This window comes from Tachypleus tridentatus, chromosome 12, assembly GCF_004210375.1.
Source record: "Tachypleus tridentatus isolate NWPU-2018 chromosome 12, ASM421037v1, whole genome shotgun sequence".
NCBI classification, from domain to species: Eukaryota; Metazoa; Arthropoda; class Merostomata; order Xiphosura; family Limulidae; genus Tachypleus; species Tachypleus tridentatus.
Genome location: NC_134836.1, coordinates 74908123 through 74928533, shown reverse-complemented (window position 1 = coordinate 74928533; position 20411 = coordinate 74908123). Strand labels below are relative to the sequence as shown.

At 40.1% G+C, this 20411-nt stretch overlaps 1 protein-coding gene across 4 annotated transcripts in view; it reads right to left on the bottom strand.

Annotated features, from left to right (window-relative positions):
• LOC143233642 (histone deacetylase 5-like) overlaps positions 1-20411 on the bottom strand; it is a 98871-nt gene that overhangs the window by 63556 nt on the left and 14904 nt on the right. The gene's annotated exons all lie outside the window — the stretch shown is intronic.

Genomic DNA, 20411 nt, shown 5'->3' with positions numbered 1-20411 from the left:
CATATTGTAAAAATAATGAGTATGTTTTAAACCCATGGCACAATTGTAAAATTATTTGTAATGTTTGAGTACCATATTCTTAATATTTCTTAATAAACATGTAGTATGTACGAAAAACACTTTAACTTTCTAAAACTAGCACTTAAGTTGAAACAGTTACACTGTGCCTGACGCCAGCTCCTGAGGGAGTGTGATAGAGTGTGCTGTAATGTCTGAAAGAGTTTTACGAGTGGCCACGGGGAATAAAAACTATTCAGGGTGTCCTCTGACACTCTAGGAGTTTGATTATGTTGGTTGAGTTAAAAATTAAATAACTGCTCTGCCTGTACAAGGCACAAAGAACCGGTGTTTTGAACTCTGGTTTCATGTAGCACAAGCTGATGAGAATGGTTACCCTATTTCCTTAACCTGGATGGGATATCAGTCCGTCGCAAGTTAACTCCACGACAACAGCACTACACCCCTGAATATAATTTATATAATGTATAAAGATATTTAAAGTAAAAAATAAATAACAGTGGAAGAAAACATGACACTGAAGGTAAAAAGGTCATACCAAATTAAATGTTCAAAATTCAGTGTTATAGCGCACCAATAGGACTAAAGTGTGGAGTGCAGTTTCTAGCGGCAGATGGGCGTGAACCCTGAATCCGCCGATTCACAATCTTAGCAGCACGCTAGCCATTGGGCTTCATTCAGCCCTAAATATACCACGAAAAGCTTAAGCATATTTGTGTGTACGCGAAGATGGGGTGTTGAATAAATATAGCATTAATTACACCAAAGTTGTAAAAATATTGAAGTTAGAGGTGAAATTAAGAATAACGTTCATAATGAAGTGAAGAAAAGAAGTCGTTTTAATAAATGAAGTGAATAATGCAGAAAAATACTAACTTGATGAAAAGGTAAAAATAGAAAAAAAGCATGCGTAAAATATAACACTATGTAAAACAAATTTTGTTCCTGGATAGTATGTGTTATTTCTTAATTGTTTACGTTGTAAAAGTACAGAAAATGGCCATTATTCCATTCAAACTTTGCTTTTGTGACCTGGATAATGAAATTTCGAAATTAACCTATTTTCTGTGTAAAAACTGGCAAATTTGCACATTTTCATTAACATAAGGTCTGAATAAAACAACATATGAATTAGGATTTACATGTATTTACACTAAAGTTATACAAAAATGTTTAGAAGTGAGTAGTTTTTCGAGATTTGCGACTGTAATGTAAAACACTCTCACGTATCAGCCTCCAAATATAGTATCCCATCATGTTTTCGTTATATGCTCCTTGGTAGCGGCGTTCAAAGTCCAGTATATCTTGGTGAAAGCGCTCGCCTTGCGCCCCTGAGTATGCTCCCACGTTCTCTTTGAAATTATCAAGATGAGCGTCAAGGATATGGACTTTCAAGGACATCCTGCAGCCCCTTTTGCTGTAGTTCTCCACCAGAGCCTCAACCAGTTCCACATAATTTTCGGCCATGTGGTTGCCCAAGAAGCCCCAAACCACTGCGACAAAGCTGCCCCAAGCTTTCTTCCCCTTCCTACTGAGCTTCTTGGGGAATTCTGTGCACTCCAGGATCTTCTTTATTTGTGGTCCAACGAAGACACCAGCTTTGACCTTTGCCTCAGACAGTTTAGGGAAGAAGTCTCAAAGGTACTTGAAGGCTGTAGACTCCTTATCAAGAGCTGTGATAAATTGTTTCAAAAGACCCAATTTTATGTGCAATGGTGGGAACAACACCTTCTGGAGGTCCACTAGTGGATCACACTTGACCAAGTTCTTTGTGGCCAATGCTTCCTGTTGTAGTGCACTGTGGTGTCCCTGCTGTCCCAAAGGCAAAGATAACAGGGAAGCATGGTAAAGCCTCCTTGGAGACCCATCAGGAATGCCACCATCTTGAAGTCTCCAATAACCTCCCAGCCATACTCATCATACTTCAAGACAGATGCTATCACAGAGTACTTTTTAGATTGTCTTAATAAATTGGCCACATACATAGCAGAATGCATCTGGAGAATGCTTGCAGCTTCTTGATGCCAACTCTGATAAAATCAGATAGGTATATGTGTTCACTTAGGCAGCTAGAACTAAACTGAAGTGGTGAACAGTGAGCTCCTGTATATATATTACTATGGAAAGTTCTACAGCATTCTAGAAAGTTCTTGAAAATTCTTGTAGGTTCGAGAAAATTCTCTGTCAGCTACTCAGCACTGAATCTACCTGGAATGTTCTGGAAAATGGGTAAATTTGAAAATTTCATTACCCAGGTCACAAAAGCAATGTTTGAAGAGAAAAATAAGTCTTTTCCATTTACTTAAGGCACAAGCAATTTGGAAAAAAAAAAAAACATACTGTCCAGGAACAAGAAAAAATAAAAACTGTGTTTTATAGTATAATATAGTCATAATCTATGAGAAAGATTTTCATTTTAAATTAAGCACAAAGTTACACAATGGAATACTTGTGCTCTGTTCCTCAAGGGTATTAGAACCCTGATGTTAGAGTTACCAGCGTTCACACTTACCGTTGAGCTACTGGATAAGATAAAGGGAAGTGGAGGAGGCAAAGGAAGGAATAAATGCGAAGGAATAGACAAAACACAAGTAATAAAAATTTTTAGTGTTGTAACAAAAAAACATTATAACCATCTAGATATAACGACGCGCACGTGTTTCAGCTATGTAGTATACACCTACTTTGGTCCGCTTCGAACTGAAATGGTAGAGTTATTTTTAACCAATAAAGAGCATTGATATATATATATATATAATGATTGTAAAGTTACTTCGCTCCATGAATTTAAGGATTGGTTTACAAAATGTCCCTTATGTAGCAACGTCTGTTTTTACCTAGCAAACCTGAGTCATTGACATCTTTTTATCGAGTCTTCTCGTATTGAACTTTGAAACAGTGACCTCAATCGACGCAATATTGAGCTTTATTTAAAGTGAGCTACCAGTTGTTAAATGGGGCCAGGACCTTCTTTTCATTCAGGCCATTAACGATCCTGATCCTCTAATTGATGGGGAGAGAAATAAAGAGCAACACATATAGAACCATTTTATAGAGCAACTGATACTAAACTGTATTGCAGAACAACTGTTAGAGAATTATTATATAAAACAACTAATACAGAACAATTGCATAGAGTAACTAATACAGAGCAATTATATAGAGTAACTAATATAGAACAATTATACAGATTAACTAATATATATAAACTATATAGAGTAACTAATATAGAACAATTATACAGATTAACTAATATATATAAACTATATAGAGTAACTAATATAGAACAATTATACAGATTAACTAATATATATAAACTATATAGAGTAACTAATATAGAACAATTATACAGATTAAATAATATATATAAACCATATAGAGTAATTAATATGGAACAATTATACAGATTAAATAATATATACCATAGAGATTAACTAATGTAGAACAATTATACAGATTAACTAATATAGAAAAACTATATAGAGTAACTAATAGAGAATAATTATATAGAGCAACTAATATGGAACAATTATATAGAGCAATTATTATGGAACAATTATATGGAGCAAGTGATATATAAAAATTATAGAGCAGAATTAAGTCAGTTAACAATTGTTACATTTCACACAAACATATTTATGTCAATTAACAATCGTTTCATTCCATACAAACAGATTTATGTTAATAAACTACTACGTTTCACACACAGATTTATATTAATTTGTGTTTCACACACAAAGAGTCTTGAATAATAAAGTTTCTACATTTCATACAAACATATTTGTATTACTAAAAGTTTTCACATTTCACACAAACAGATTTTTAATACGTTACACTAATCCCAACATTTTCTTTCTGTTAGGTTACAGTTACGATCTGAATGGTATGTATTATAAGGTTCAATACACTATTCGTAAAATCTCGCAGGTCATAAATAATAAAGTTGGAAAAGTTGCTACCATAGTGATGTTCCTTCTTTCTAACTTTGAAAACAAAATGACAACTTTCTCACCGATTCATTGGTCGAAAGTGCATCTATCCAACTCTAGAATTATTGGATATTAGCTGGAGTGCCCATCCTCTGGACGAAAGTTATGTAAATTTATGTTTAAGAGAATGCTATCTTAGGATAAGGAAAACTGCTTCCCTTATATGTAATTGTAAAAAAAACGGCTATAAAAAACTACCAAACATAAAATTTGAAACCGCATGGACCCAATAAATCCGCATGCCAAATCTGGTGAAGACCCATAAACAGGGAGCGTAGTAGTGGCAAAAAACGCAAAATGCAAAACTGAAAAGTTGTATGTACCCCCGTATGAACCTATTGAACCTACATACTAATTTGGGTGAGGATCCATCCACCCTGCGAAGTAGTTACATGGATACACAACAGACAGTACTATTATATTTATATAGAGAGGTATTTACATGGACACACAACAGACAGTACTATTATAGTTATATAGAGGGGTATTTACATGGACACACAACAGACAGTACTATTATATTTATATAGAGAGGTAGTTACATGGACACACAACAGACAGTACTATTATATTTATATAGAGGGGTATTTACATGGACACACAACAGACAGTACTATTATATTTATATAGAGAGGTAGTTACATGGACACACAACAGACAGTACTATTATAGTTATATAGAGAGGTAGTTACATGGACACACAACAGACGGTACTATTATATTTATATAGAGAGGTAGTTACATGGACACACAATAGACAGTACTATTATAGTTATATAGAGAGGTAGTTACATGGACACACAACAGACGGTACTATTATATTTATATAGAGGGGTATTTACATGGACACACAACAGACGGTACTATTATATTTATATAGAGGGGTATTTACATGGACACACAACAGACGGTACTATTATATTTATAGAGAGAGGTAGTTACATGGACACACAACAGACAGTACTATTATATTTATATAGAGAGGTAGTTACATGGACACACAACAGACAGTACTATTATATTTATATAGATTTAACAATGCAATGTTTGAAGTCTTCAGTGCGTAATTTTATATATGTTGTACATAAAATATGTTATATGATCATATAAAGTATATTATATGTTTAAGGTATGTTATACTTCCAGGTGGTTTACTGAAAGTGAAAGCTTTAGGTTTCGATCTTTGTTTCTTTGATGGCAGAACTCTTATCAAAATAGATTCGTTTTAGGTTGGTTCTAATTCCGCACGAAGAATCATCAACGCTAACCGTCTTTAATTTAGCAGTGATAGCCAAGAGGGAAGGAAGCTTGTTAACACCACCCACCGAAAACTCTTGGGCTACTCCTTTACCATCTAATAGTGGGACTGACCATCACGTTATAATGTCCAAATGCTAAAAGGGCAAGCATGTTCGGTAATGGAAATTTGAACCCGCGATCCGCACATTGCGAATCAAGCACCCTAACCGCCAGGCCATGCCATGACCCTTGGATACATAACAGAGTAATATAAACTGATTTTCACACAAGGTTTATTTCTTTCGTTGTAATTAGAGCACAAAGCTACACAGTGGGATATCTGTGCTATGCCAACTACGGGTATCGAAACAAGGCATTTTCGATAAACAGCAAGTTCATTACTCTAGGAATCCCAGTGTTACTATAACGAAAATACGCCAATATGGTGACAATCTCCAGAACTACAGGTTTCGTTTCCTGTGTGACCAATGAAAAAAAACACGTAATAATAGGAACTATTCGAGACGTCACTGAACTTATCACATCGAAATGATACAGCACAAACAGGAAACAAGTGACACCCAAACTATTAACGAAAAGATCAAATATATGCATCTGATATACAGTTCAGGATTTTTGAATTTCCGCCCTTTTCTCCAATCTAGATCTCGAACTGCACAGCTTATATTATCAATTTTCGAGCACTCAGTAGGAGATTTCTTTATATTTAAAAGTACCGATTGGAGCCAAAAAAATAGATTCTTTCGTTTCATCTAAAAATATCTTTATAAATTATTTATGTACGTAAAGTCTGTTGGACCATCAAGTTTGTTCGTTATAAAAGCACTAAAACTTTCTGTATAACACAAAGAAATTTTAACAAATAAACCATCACCACTGGAATCAATCCTACATACGCAGTTAAATATCCCGGTGTATTTTACATTACACGTGGAGCTCCAGTCGCCAGTTGTACGATATCATTTTGTAAATTCTGTGATTAGACAGTTACGGATCCAGCCACGCCGTAAACACTTTGATCAGATGGTTATAGATCTAGCCAGGCTGTAAACGATATGATCAGATAGTACGGCCCTTGCCAGACTGTTAGCACTGTGATTAAATAGTTACGGTCCCAGCCAGGTTGTAAACACCGATCAGATGGTTGTGGAACTAGCCAGGCTGTAAACACTTTGATTAGGCGATTACGGCCCCAGCCAGGATGTAAACACTGCTATTAGACAATTACAGATCTAGCCAAGCTGTAAACACTGTAATCAGGTGGTTATAGATGTAGCCAAACTGTAAAAAATGTGATTAAATGGTTACGACGCCTGCCAGGATGTACACACTGTAAACAGATGGTTACGGATCTAGCTAGGCTGTAAAAACTGATGAGACAGTTACAGATCTAGCCAGGCTGTAAACATTTTCATCAGAAAGTTACAGCCCCAGCCAGGCTGTAAATACGGTGATCAGATGGTTGCAGATCTAGCCAAGCTGTAAACAATATGATCAGATAGTTACAGCCCCTGCCAGGCTGTAAGCAGCACTGTGATTAAATAGTTACGGTCCCAGCCAGGCTGTAAACACTGTGAACAGATGTTTACGGATCTAGCCATGCTGTAAACACTGTGATGAGACAGCTACGGATCTAGCCAGGCTGTAAACACTATGATGAGACAGTTACGGATCCAGCCAGGCTGTAAACACTGTGATGAGACAGTTACGGATCTAGTATGGTTACAAACACTGTGATCAGATAGTTACGCTCCCAGCCAGGCTGTAAACATTGTGATCAAATAGTTACGGTCCCAGCCAGGCTGTAAAATTGGTTACAATTTTTGAATTAATGATAATTTGAGTATGTAAAAATTCAGTATTGCATCCTTTATAAAGTATCATATACTTCGATTGGGACTTTTATAAAGCAAACTCCGCCTCTACTGTAACCTTTATACAGTAGAATCCACCTCTACTGTAACCTTTATATGGCAGAATTCTCCTTTATTGTAATCTTTATGCGGCAAAATCCACATCTATAGTAATCTTTACACAGTAGAATCCGCCTCTATTGTAACCTTTATTAAAGTATAAATCATTATTATTGAAACCATTACAAAGAATAATTTACCTTTTTACCGTTTTACCAGCAGAATCCACCTTTATTCAAAAGTACCTCTTTTAAAAACTTTATACAGTAGAATTGGTATGTGTTAAACACTACATTAGTAGAATTGGTATGTGTTAAACACTACAGTATAGCACGGACATTAGTTGAACCATTGTTAAAATATAACCCACATGTTTTAAAACCGTTACCAAACAGAATGCACATGTATTAAAACTGTTATAAAGGAGAATATACATTTAAACTGCTATTATTTCTACAGAACTTATACCACTATAGCAATGTCGTTAGAAATCATGACTATTTATCTTACTGGATAAAACACATGATACGTCAACAGTGATATCTGTAGCTTAGTCCAGCAACTATAATAAATATTAGTGTAAACTATATGTGTATTAACCTATCGCCCATGGGTTTCAAGTAACGTTTTGACGTAAAACTGTCATTTTTAGAACCACTGATATCATCTGATACTTTCAGTGTGTCACAAAATATGATCCAATTAATGTTGAAGTAGAGGTTGTTTGTGTTGTTTTTTTTAATGTAGTCAATCACGTTATAATCTTCAGAAATAATTGGTGTATGTACTACCTATATATTCACGTAGATTTTTCTTTTTAACAGTAATTGTATAAGATAATATTAAACATTTGGCAGATATACGTCACTATTGCTCCTACTTTATTATTAACAGCTAAATGACGTTAGTATAGCTGATACAGGTTGGTCCTCTGTCCGACGTCGGTGGAGATCAGGGAAAGAGTTGCGGGCCTTTTCCGGGTCCCATCCCTCTCGGCGGATACCATCCTGTATCACGTGCCGGTCCCTGTTCCCAGCCACCTGGCCTTTACCTTTCAGTACACAATTACCATCTTTAAGTACGTCATTTGGATTGCTCGGAACAACTTGGTCTTCAAGCAGGCTCCGGTGTCGTACTTTTCGATACTGGGTAGGGCCAGGTATCAGCTGTTACTCCGCCTTGAGGCAGACTACCAGCGCCTGGGTTCCCGGACGTTTTACCAGCTCTGGCGGCCGGACGTCTCGCCCCTTTCTGCGTTGGTGGGGGTTCGGGTTGAGATCGGCTTTTGAGCCGCCCAGCCTCCACTCTCGCTTTTAGTGTTTATTGTGTTTTTTCGCTTATGTTTATTTCCTTTTCTTTTTCTTTCTATATATTTATTGTTGTATATATTTATTTTTTCCTATGTCTTTAATGTTGTATATATTCATGTTTTCTTTGCTTTGTATATATTTACTGTTGTATATATATATATATTTTGTATTGTATATATTTACTGTTGTATATATAAATATATTTTGTATTGTATATATTTAATGTTGTATATGTTCATGTTTTCTTTGCTTTGTATATATTTACTGTTGTATATATATATATATATATTGTATTGTATATATTTAATGTTGTATATATTTCCGTTTTTTTGCATTGTATGTATTTAATGTTGTATATATTCATGTTTTTTTGCTTTGTATGTATTTAATGTTGTATATATTTCCTGTTTTTTTCATTTGTACATATTCGAATTTTTTCGATTGTCCACTTTTACTGTCATGCATTCTGTAGTGTTTTCCTTGTTGCAAATAAATTTCGAATTTCTTTCTCCGGCTGTCGCGCCTTTCGTGTCGTTCTCCGTGTTCGGGCCGTCAAGTGTGGAGTGGTCCCTACCGTCTGTGGCGTTGGGACTGTGATTGCTTGTACCGGCATATCGTGTGTATCGTGTCCAGTACCGTGTTACGTATCTTTCGTGGCCCTTGTTCGGGTGTCGCCTCTGTGCTGTGTTGGTGTCTGGGTTTTCGTGTGTGTGTGTGTGTGTGTGTGTAGGTCGGTATAGCTACGGCCATCCAACCATACTTTGCTCGGCCGCGGCCCATCCGCCTAGTAGTGCCCGCGGCCTCACTACCATCCACCGTGATTGACGCTCTGAATGCCGCTGTCGAGGGTAGCCACGTTGAGTGCCTCCAACACCTTGGCGACGGGCGTTATGTGGATGCTGGAGTTGGCCGCTCACACCCGTCGCCTGCTGGACCAGGAGGACTTTCCCTTGGGGGACCAGCGTGTGCCCGTGGACCCGGCCAGCCTGAACGTAAAGTGGATCACCCTCAGATCGGTTCCCTATGAACTGTCTCATGACGTCGTCAAGGACGTGTTGACGGCGTACGGAACGGTGTGCAAAATAGCGCAACAGACACGGCAGACCGTGTGTACGGGGAACCGTCGTGTGTCTTTGTTTGCTCATGAAGATGCCGGTTCTGAACTTCGTGTCCATTAACAGGTTCCAGGTAATGTGTCATTCCCGGGTAACCGGGAATGCAACGGATGTGTCGCCGCTGTGGCCTCGTGGGCCACATATTGGCAGAGTGCCAGACCCCACGGTGCAGGATATGTCTGGCGTATGGACTTGTAGACGCCTCGTGTACTGTCTCATGTAGTATTTGTTCGGACATCGCGAGGGCGTGTGGCGACGTATGCCTCGGTGGCTGTGGCTGCGGGGCCGCTGACAGTTTCGCGGCCCAAAAAGACCAGGGCTAAGAAGGCGGGGTCGGTCGTTCGTCTTCGCGCGTCGTCCGTGGTTGGGGTCCCCGAGGGGGCACCTGTCCCGGCGCCTAACATGTCAGGGGAGGGGGAGCCTTGGTCCTCTGAGAGGGGCAATGTCTCGCCCACCTAGATGGTGGAGGCTGTGCCCTCTGAGGTGGAGGGTAGCACTTCGTGTGCTGTTCGGGTGGAGGGGGTCTCTGTGAAGGCTTCGGCCCATCCTTCGGGCCCGGGTGGCTCTGAGGCATCCCCTGTCTCTATGGAGGTTCAGGCCTCCCTGTCGGGTGGTGTGGGGGTTGGGGACTGTGTGGACGCCCACGATCCTGCCACCCCTGTACGTGATAGGGAGGGTCCTGTCCCCCATCAATGTTGGGGTGGATCCCTCTGAGGAGGGTCCTGCCTCCCTGTTTGGATTGGGTCAATGGGGTTGTTAGGGACTCCAATGATACCTTGGCTTTCCCTGCTTATGCTGCAGAGGCTGGGGATTTCGAGGGACCCTCGGCACTAGCCATAGGGTTGTTGGCCGACCCTGGACTCTGGACGAGCTGCCGTCTCCCAGCTCGTTTGCAAGTTTTTTAGACTTCCCCAGTCTTCCTTGTTTATCTGAACTGAGTAAGGACAGTGGGGAGGTGCAAGGGCCTTGCAGCCCTGTCCTGTTGCTGGACTTTGGTCCAAATATTCCTGTAGTGCAGCGGCGGTGGTCGGATGTTGACGGCCGCTGCTGCAAAGAGGGGGTGGGTTCGGGTAGCCTCAAGAGGCCACATGCTCCCCTGTCTCTGTCAACTTTGTCGAAGCTGCAGCGTCACTGAGTCCTCCCCTCTGATTGGTTGATGTATTTTTCCTGCCTTACTCTTAACTCTTACACAGCGTTGCTAAGCAATTCTACGCATTCTCCCTGATCAACCGCTTTGTTGATCCTATTTTTTTGCAGGAGACCCATTTTGCTTCTCGGAGGGACCATTTTTCATTTTCTTCCTGTTACCCTGTCCGTGCTTTCTGGTCGTTTGGCACTGCACGTTCGGGTGTGGTGGGGATCCTATTCCACCCGCATTTTAATGGGACCATCCTCGCATCACATAGTGATGCTGAGGGGCGGGTGGTGTACGTTGATGTTGTCATTGGGGTCATAAAATTCGGCTTGTCAATGTCTATGTGCCTGTCCAGACCAGGGAGCAGGAGGCCTTCTTTTCAGACTTGGACAGGCTCATGGTAACACAGGCCGATATAATCCTTGGTGGCGACTTCAACTGTATTTTGGATCCTCACCTCCACAAGATTGGGGGTGATCAGTGTATATAATCTCTGTGTGCAGTGCTGTCAGATTTCGACTTTTCTTATGTCTGGCGTGCACTGCATGGGTCTGCTTTTGTGGCTACCTGGACTAATCAGGGCATTTCTTGTCGCTTTGAAAGGTTCTATGTGACACTTGGCCTTCGGCAGAGCCTCGGCGGGGCTGCTGTTCATCGGGTTGGAGATGTCTCGTTTTACGTGTCTGACCATCGGGCGTTTCTCACCACATTCCGGGAACTTGTCTCCGTTTTTCGGGGCCCTGGTGTGTGGCAGCTCAACGTCTCCCTCCTTGCCAAGGATGAGGTTGGAGACACTTTGCTTGCCCTTCTTTGGGAGCTCTGTTCTGACGAGTCTGTCACTGGGTCTTGGTGGGCGGTTCTCAAGGAGGCCTGTGTCTCTTTACTGAGGCAAGCTAACATGCGGCTTTCGCGGGCCCGCCGTCTGGCCTTGCAGGGCAAGCAGAACATCTTGGCTTTCTTGCTTCATGGTGGACAGACTGATTTCTGGGTCTTCTCAAACATTGAGACACTCCATAGGGAAATAGATTTGGACTATTTCAACCTGTTCTGTGCAGTGAGTGTTTCTAGTCTGATCGAGTCGCTCGATCCCAGAACTGCCACCAGGGTTCGCTGTGCAAGGCATGGGAGATGGCTAAGACCAGACATTTCTCCAGTCTGATGTTGGAGAATGGTCGATCGTCATCTGACATCTCCGACATTCTGAACGCTTGCCTTGGCTACTATCGCCGTTTATTTTCGGCTTCACCCATGGACGATGGGTTGTGGGACGACATTACTTGGTTTTTGCTCTCCTTCGACACTTCCTTTCATGAACAGCTGGTGAAATCAGTCTCCATGGATGAGCGTTGGTCGGCCATTAGGTCCATGCCGTTCGGTAAGTGTCCTGGGCCGGATGGGCTGCTAGTGGAATTTTACAGCCACGTGTGGCATGTCGTCAGACCCTCCTTCGTCCGACTTTTTAACGACATCGTTACTCTCGGGCCAGCGCCGCCCAGCTAAATGTCCCCAAGTCTCATGCGCGGGGCTTTAGCAAGTGGGCTTCGTCTGCCGACTCCCCGTGTGGTTTGGATTGACCCCCTCCCCGATCACCTGCTTCAGGGTTCGTTTTATCATGGGCCCTGGGGCTGCATGGGAGGGGGTGGTTCAGTGTGGTGGTTCAATGGTGTACGATTACCACTACTGCCCTGTCAACCTGTTCGACAGGACAGAGGTTGTGCAGAGGAGGATCCTCCCCTTGGTCTGGTACCTGGGGCTATCCTTCCTCTGGATGACTGTACTGCACGAGCCATCAAACACCATGTCTTTGCCTTCCTGTGGGGCAGCAAGCCAGAGGCAGTGTCTCGGCTCTCCTTGAAGCTGCCGCCTTGTGGAGTGGTCTGGGCATCCCACGTGTCCGGACCCAGTGTCTTTCCCTTCTTCTGTCTGTTACCTTTTGCTGTCTGTTTTGGAGGGTCACCCCTGTTGCTACCTGATGAGAATCTTGGTTGGCACGGGGTGTAGGCTCTTTGGTATTCCTTTGAGCCTGCAGACACCTATGTATTTTGACCCTCCTTCCTGGTACGTCGGCGCTGCTGCTGCGATTCGGCGGTGTCGTACTATGTCTGCTGATGTACCGACGGACCCCATTCTCTCTACCGCCTGCTGGTCCCCACAGGATCGAGCGATGCCACCCTGCTCTGCCGTGGGACGTGGTTTGAGGCCGAGTTGCACTACACCATGTTGATCGCTACCTCCAGGCTTTCAACTGGCGTGTGGTGCATAACATCCTGCCGGTGAGGGAGTGTACCTACCTGTGGAACTCATGTACAACTGAGTTTTGTCCCGTGTGTCACACCCAGGTGGAGTCTGTCTTGCACAGGTTGGTCCTCTGTCTGACGTCGGCAGAGATCCTGGAAAGGGTTACGGGCCTTTTCCGGGTCCCGCCACTCTCGGCAGAGACCTTCCTGTATCACGTACTGGTCCCTGTTCCCAGCCACCTGGCCTTTTCCTTTCAGTATACACTTATCATCTTTAAGTACGTCATCTGGCTTGCTCAAAACGACTTGCTATTCGAGCAAGCTCCAGTGTCGTACTTTTCGATACTTGGTAGGGCAAGGTACCGGCGATTACTCTGACTTGAGGCGGACTACCAGCGCCTGGGTTCTTGGACGTTTTACCATCTATGGCGGTCGGACGTCTCGCCTCTTTGTGCGTTGGTGGGGGTTCGGGTGGAGATCGGCTTCTGAGCTGCCCTGCCTCCACTGTAGCTTCTTGTGTTTTTTTGTTTGCATGTTTTTTTCCATTTGCAAATATTCATGTTTGTATATATTTCATGTTTTTTCCCATTTGCTATATTCATTTTTGTATATATTTCTTGGTTGTTTTTTCATTTGCAAATATTCATGTTTGTATATATTTCTTTTTTTTTTTCCATTTGCAAATATTCATGTTTGTATATATTTCTTGTTTTTTTTTTCCATTTGCAAATATTCATGTTTTTTCGCTTGTTTATATTTCACGTCTTGCCTTTTTGTCCTGTTTTCTTTGTTGTAAATAAATTCAAAATGAGAGCAAAAGAGCTGTGTGAGGCCTTCAGAATCAAAATTGTAGCAGCTTATGAGTCTGGTAAGGGATTTAAAAAGATCCCAAAAGATTTTGAAATCAGCCATTCCACTGTCCGGAAAATAGTCAACAAATGGAAGGCTTTCAAAACAACTGCTAACATGCCCAGGTCTGGCCGTCCAAGCAAGTTTACCCCGAGAGCAGACCGCAAGATGCTAAAAGAGGTCTCCAAACACCCTAACATGTCATGACGGGACCTACAGCAGGCTCTGGCTACTAGTGATGTGAAAGTTCATGCCTCTACAATCAGAAAGAGACTGCACAAGTTTAACTTGTATAAGAGGTGTGCAAGGAGGAAACCTTTGCTCTCTAAGAGAAACATCTGTACAAAAATTAAAGCTGAAGCGGAACTGGACTCTGCAACACGACAATGACCCAAAACATACCAGTAAATTCACCGAAGACTTGCTGAAAACTAAGAAATGGAGAGTCCTGGAATGACCGAGTCAAAGCCCAGATCTTAATCCCATTGAGATGCTGTTGGGTGACTTGAAATGGGCTGTACATGCAAGAAACCCCTCAAACATCTCACAGTTGAAAGAATTCTGCATTGAAAAGTTGGGAAAACTTTCTTCAGACTGATTTCAGAGAATGGTGGATGGCTACAAGAAGCGTATCACCGCAGTTATTTCAGCCAAAGGGAGTTACACTAGCTATTAGGGGGTAGGGTGTCCTAACTTTTTCCTCAGTTAGAATATGCATTTTTGTAGAATTACATTTACAGAATATCTTGAAAAGTCTTTTCTTCAGTTTTAATTGTTTAGTTATATTCCTATAATCTCTCAGTATTGTTAAAATTGAGATTAAATATCTATATATTCAAAAATGTTACAAAAACACACAGGCTTTCATAGGGTGTCCTAACTTTTTCACATGACTGTATACTCCAGCATTTAAACCCGAACCTCTCACGTCATCCTCCATGGGCTGAATGGGTGTGTCAACTTGAGTTTCTTATTCACACAATCGTTGCAAAAATAGGATGCTCAACGTTTCGTTTTTCTTACGCATCAACATTTTACAAACGCGTGTATCGTAAAGTATACTTTACTAACTCTGTTGTGATACACGCGTACATTGTTTTTTGCAGGAAACAAGGAACAGTTTTCAGGTTAGGTTATGTACTGTAAAATTATATTACATACATATGTATAAGGAACTAAAACGGAAATGTTATCTTAGAGCGCCTGCACATTGTTTACCTCAGAAAATTCCGGTTATTTGACACTATTTTGTATTGCCTACTACTAAGGGAAATAAAGACGAAGAACAAAAACAGACCACAAAAAATAAAAAAATATATATATATATTTCATTATCTTCAGAATATAAAGTGTTCCAAACCTCTAGCGAGTTCGTATTTACTAGATTTGATATTCTGTCAAATCTTCGTCATTTACCGTTTATAAAACCGTTAATTAAATTGAAGCAGAACTTGGCATTGTGTTCTGTTACTATTTTAGCACAAAGAGGTAAACATGTGAGCCACCTGGCTCGTTACGTATATATTTAGAGCTACAATACCAAGACTACAAGAGCTATTTTTACAGATCTTTCCCACGTTTCCTGGATATAATTCGACGAAGTAATAATTTTTTTAATAGGTTAGTATCCTGCAAACTCAGGTCCTATCATATTACACGTCAGTGAAGTACTTTAAGAAAAAGCTGTTTTAATTAACGAAACGTTAATTTAAACAATTCTTCTTTTCTCCTTCTGGAAATAGTCTCTCCACCTACCACCATGCGATGACCGATTCTTTGGCCTATTCTTAAGGATGCCAACCCTTGCAGACAACTTATGTCCTTAAGGCAGTTATACGATTGTTCATTTCAACGTTTAAAGCAAAACTACTCGATTGTTATATGCACTCGTCGCACCCAATTTTGAAGTGATAGACAAATAATCAATACTGCTCATTGCCATATTTTGGGCTAGCCTTTACCAACGAATGGTGAGATCGATCGTTAAATTATAACGCCTCCATGGCTGAAAGTGTGAGCATTTTGTGGAACGGGATTTGAACCAACGACCCTCAGGTTACGAGTCAAGAACCTTAACTAGCTAACTGTATGCATTTGATCTGATAACACTACACTTGGATTTTATTCAACTGCCGCTGAGATGATTATCATGCAACAATAAAAGAAATGTATTTATCATGTTGAAAATTACAGACATTAATACAACTAATGTCCACCTACTGGCTGTAACATGGAAGAAATTAGCTAAAATAAAATCACCTTTATTTCTGCATACCCCTTACCACAACATTCAGGGTACAGTGGTTCGCAGAAAGAACCAAAACAGGAAGAAAGAAGACGAAACCCAATAAAACTTTATTTCGCATTCACGGATGTGACAAACGTCACTTAATATGTAAACAACACCATTTCTGCTTTCAAAACGCCTCCTCATATTTCCGTTTCTCTATACATAACAGACAAAATCACTCCCTTAAAAGGGCAGCGTTTACAAAATTGGTAAGGTTAGTTAACTTGTATGGCAGATATCAAGCAAGACTTAAACATCATACGTATATTTCAGTACATGGTGACTATTATTTATAGACGGTATCACGTGGAATCAAACTCAAAAAACTTTTCATAATATATTAGTCCTAAAAATTTACGTCAGTTGGCAATGGGACGAGACTAACTTGGCTCAGAGTTTAATGAACCGGGCTACGGATCGAAGGTCGAGGTGCAATGCTGCTGAAAATGCATCACAGTTTTAGTTGTCAACTTACAGAATGCGACAGTCAATTCTGTTTTAAATTTGTAAAAGCCAGGCAAAGCCCTCAAGACGGAGGTGCTTCTCGCCGTTTTCCTCATGGTTAACAATTCAAAATTATGGACGGCTACATCTAAAACTCTGACTTGATAGTTTAGCCCACGTGCGTAAGTGTGACGTACGGGTTTAAGATTGCAAATTAAATCAGCGGGTCTCAAACAGTAACCGTTAATGTTTGGTAACCTGAATAGTTTATTACTAAATATACTTCCGCGGGGTCACCGAAAATATTCTGTTTCAAGAGTAAATAATACCAAAATTAAGAGTAACAAATACTTTTTCTTGCTTTTGAAGTTCCTACGTCATGCTGTGTTGTAGCCTACACAGTGTATAATTCTTCTCGTGATTAAAGGCATGCAGACATTTTACTGACGTTAAGACAGTACAAATTGCAAAGTTAAGCGTCACTTATGTGACGTCATTTTAGTGTCTACTGACTGACTTACTGATGGTGCGAGTGGTTAAAACTGGTGACCTTTCCAGATGGCCTTTGGAACCCTTTGTTGAAATGTGTCACAACATTCAAACAAAACTCCTGTTACGAACATTTTTATAACAGTCGTCCGCACGTGCAGTGGAACTAAGCAGATTAAGAGCAAAGTCATACTTGATTGTAGGTATAATTTACTGTGAGTATAATTCTGCATAAATAAATACTTTCAGAAAAAACATTTATTTTCACAACGAAATTAGGTATTTTATACAAGATAAATATAAAAGTGCTGTCGCCAAAATAATACACCTTTTCGTATAAGATCCTAGTTGTTATACCATAGACACTTAAAAACAATACGTTTTGTATATTGAAAATTGTGACTTTTGCGGCAAGTGTTCATATAGAAGGACTGAATCAACTATCATACAAAACAAGTATTAATGTTGGCGTAGAAGGATCACACCAACTAACATACTATACAGGTATTAGTGTTGGTGTAGAACAACTGAATCAACTAACATACTATTCAAGTATTAGTGTTGGTGTAGAATGATTAAATCAACCAACATGCTATACAAGTATTAGTGTTGGTGTAGAATGACTGAATCAACCAACATGCTATACAAGTATTAGTGTTGAGGTAGAAGGATTAAACCAACTAACATACTACAGAGGTATTAGTGTGACTAAAGCAATTAACACACGTCATCGTAAGTGTTTGTATCAATGAATATTAACGCACCGATCTGCGAATTTTAGTTACCAAAAAGTTAACGTAACCAAACCAATGATTAAAGAACTTGTAGGCCCGGCATGGCCAGCTGGGTAGGAAGTTATACTCGCAATCTGAGGGCTGCAGGTTCGAATCCCTGTCACACTAAACACGCTCGCCCTTTCAGCCGTGGGGGCGTTATAATATGACGGCCAGTCCCACTATTCGTTGGTAAAAATGTAGCCCAAAAGTCGACGATGGGTGGTGATAACTAATCTCCTTCTCTCTAGTCTTACACTGTTAAATTAGGTACAGCTAGCGCAGATAGCCCTCGTGTAGCTTTGTGCAAAATTCGAAACAAACAAAAGAATCCAGTGTTTTTTATGTTTTTTTTCTACAACCAATATAAGAAATTATTGTACGAAGCCAAGTTATTTTTCTAAGAAAAAAAATGTTTCAATAGTACTTTTAAAACCGAGGTATATTTAACAGTAAGAACTTTCTAGATTCATATACTTATATTGTCACAAACTTTAAAACTATAATGTTTTATATAAAGTCTGGAGCTGGTAACAACAACTTTAACAATGAAAAAAAAATCTAATCCATTGTTAAATTTGCACTCTATTAGATTACACTAGTCTCTTACCTTTTTTGAAGTGTATGCGATCCAATTTCTTGTGCAAGTTAATATATATAAATCAGATTACTTTAGAATCCAATAATACGTTTTTCGTGAAAGGAAGGGATTACGTTGATACTTTTGATGTTGATCCAAGGAAGAGATAAAGAGTTATGCTTCAAGCAACATTGTAACGAAAATACACCATATAGAGTACCATCGTATTGGTTGGACTGGTGCTGGAGTAACACAGTTACACCATCGTATTGGTTGGACTAGTGCCAGAATAACGCAGTTACACCACCATACTGTTTGGACTGGTACCAGAGTAACACGGTTACACCATCTCCTATATCCACTTCGATCAGTCACCTCTTCTGTCTAAGGCTCTAAGCCCTCAATCCCCAACCTGGTGGTTCAGCAGTATGTTCGAGGACCTATTACGCTAACAATTGACAGTAGAGATGAACACAGCACAGATAGCACGCTGTGCCTTTCTGAGCCGCAAACAAAACGCTCTGTTGCCCCACTTCCCTCATAGTTTTGTAGAAATTACAACGCTAAACTCCGGAGTTCGAAACTCCTTGGTGGGCAGGTTGTGGACATAGCATTGTTTACCGTTGTGCTAAAATAGAACAAACGAACTTTTATCTTTTTCACGCTGAGAGGGCACAGCCATTTGCTAGACCCGGCAGTTTCCTTACTGGGTGGAACTGGACTGAAATGTCACAAATCATTTTGAAGTAGTACAACGGATTGGTAAGATCACATGTACTAGTTTCGTTATTAGAGCTCACTTTTTCTTACGTAACAACAGCCTAAAGATATACATTTGTTGTTATCATTACAACCACAAAATAAAATAATAAACATTTTACTGCTGATTCAAAAGTCGGGTATTCACGAACTGCTCATCTAAGTGTATGATTTTTATGTCGTCTGGGGTGGTGGTAGTAAAGCTTGTGTGTTACTTGTAAAAAGTGAGCAAGATAACAAGTCAACCGCTACACTGTAGAATATATCACACTTGACATCGACTTAACTTTAACAGTTTTAGGAAACCAAACTATTGCCTTGACAACGTTTTATGGATCATTTTCATTCAGTATGTATTCAGTATATTCTTTTAAAGTGCGTTAACTCTCGCAATGAGTTTTTACGGGTAGTTTTATGTTCGTAAACTTTCGCTGTGAGAATTTCTATCTGTAGTTTTTGTTCGTAAAATCTTGCTGTGAGATTTTATGTACGTAAACTATAGTTATGAGGGTTTTATGTGTAGTTTCATGTACGTAAAATCTTGCTGTGAGATTTTATGTACGTAAACTATAGTTATGAGGGTTTTATGTGTAGTTTCATGTACGTAAAATCTAGCTGTAAGTTTTGTGGGTACATTATGTCAAAGGGATTTTTTTGTGTATTTTTATGTTAGCAAATCTTGCTCTAAGAATTTTATGTAAGGAAACCCGCTATGATAGTTTTTATGTATATTTCATGTTTGTATACTCTTGTTTGAAATTTCTTTGAACAGATTTATACGCTTTAAGATTTAATTGGTGATAGGTTTATGTTACTATACTCTCGGCGTCACATTTGACTGTGGACAGTTGACGTATGTTTGTTTATTCATGGCAATGCTACCAGGGTTATCTGCCGCCGTCCATAATTTTGAACTGTCGACCATTGGAAAGCAATCGGTTGGCAGTACAAACCGACAACTTTTGGGTCACTATTTACCAACGAACTGAGCGTCACATTATAAAGCTGAGGGACAATATTCGGCGCCAGGTTTTGATCCTGCGAACCGCAGATCGCGGGTCGAGTACCCTAACTTCTAGGCCTTACCAAACACTTGGTGAAGTAAACTATACGGTATTTTCTATTGGGTGTTGTTTGTAGTGTATTTTTCACTTACTAATTAGCAGTTTTTACGAAAAGAAGGATTTGTTACATTAAGCTTCAGTCAGAACTCTTTATGAGGTACTAAATTTTCATTACCAAACATTCTT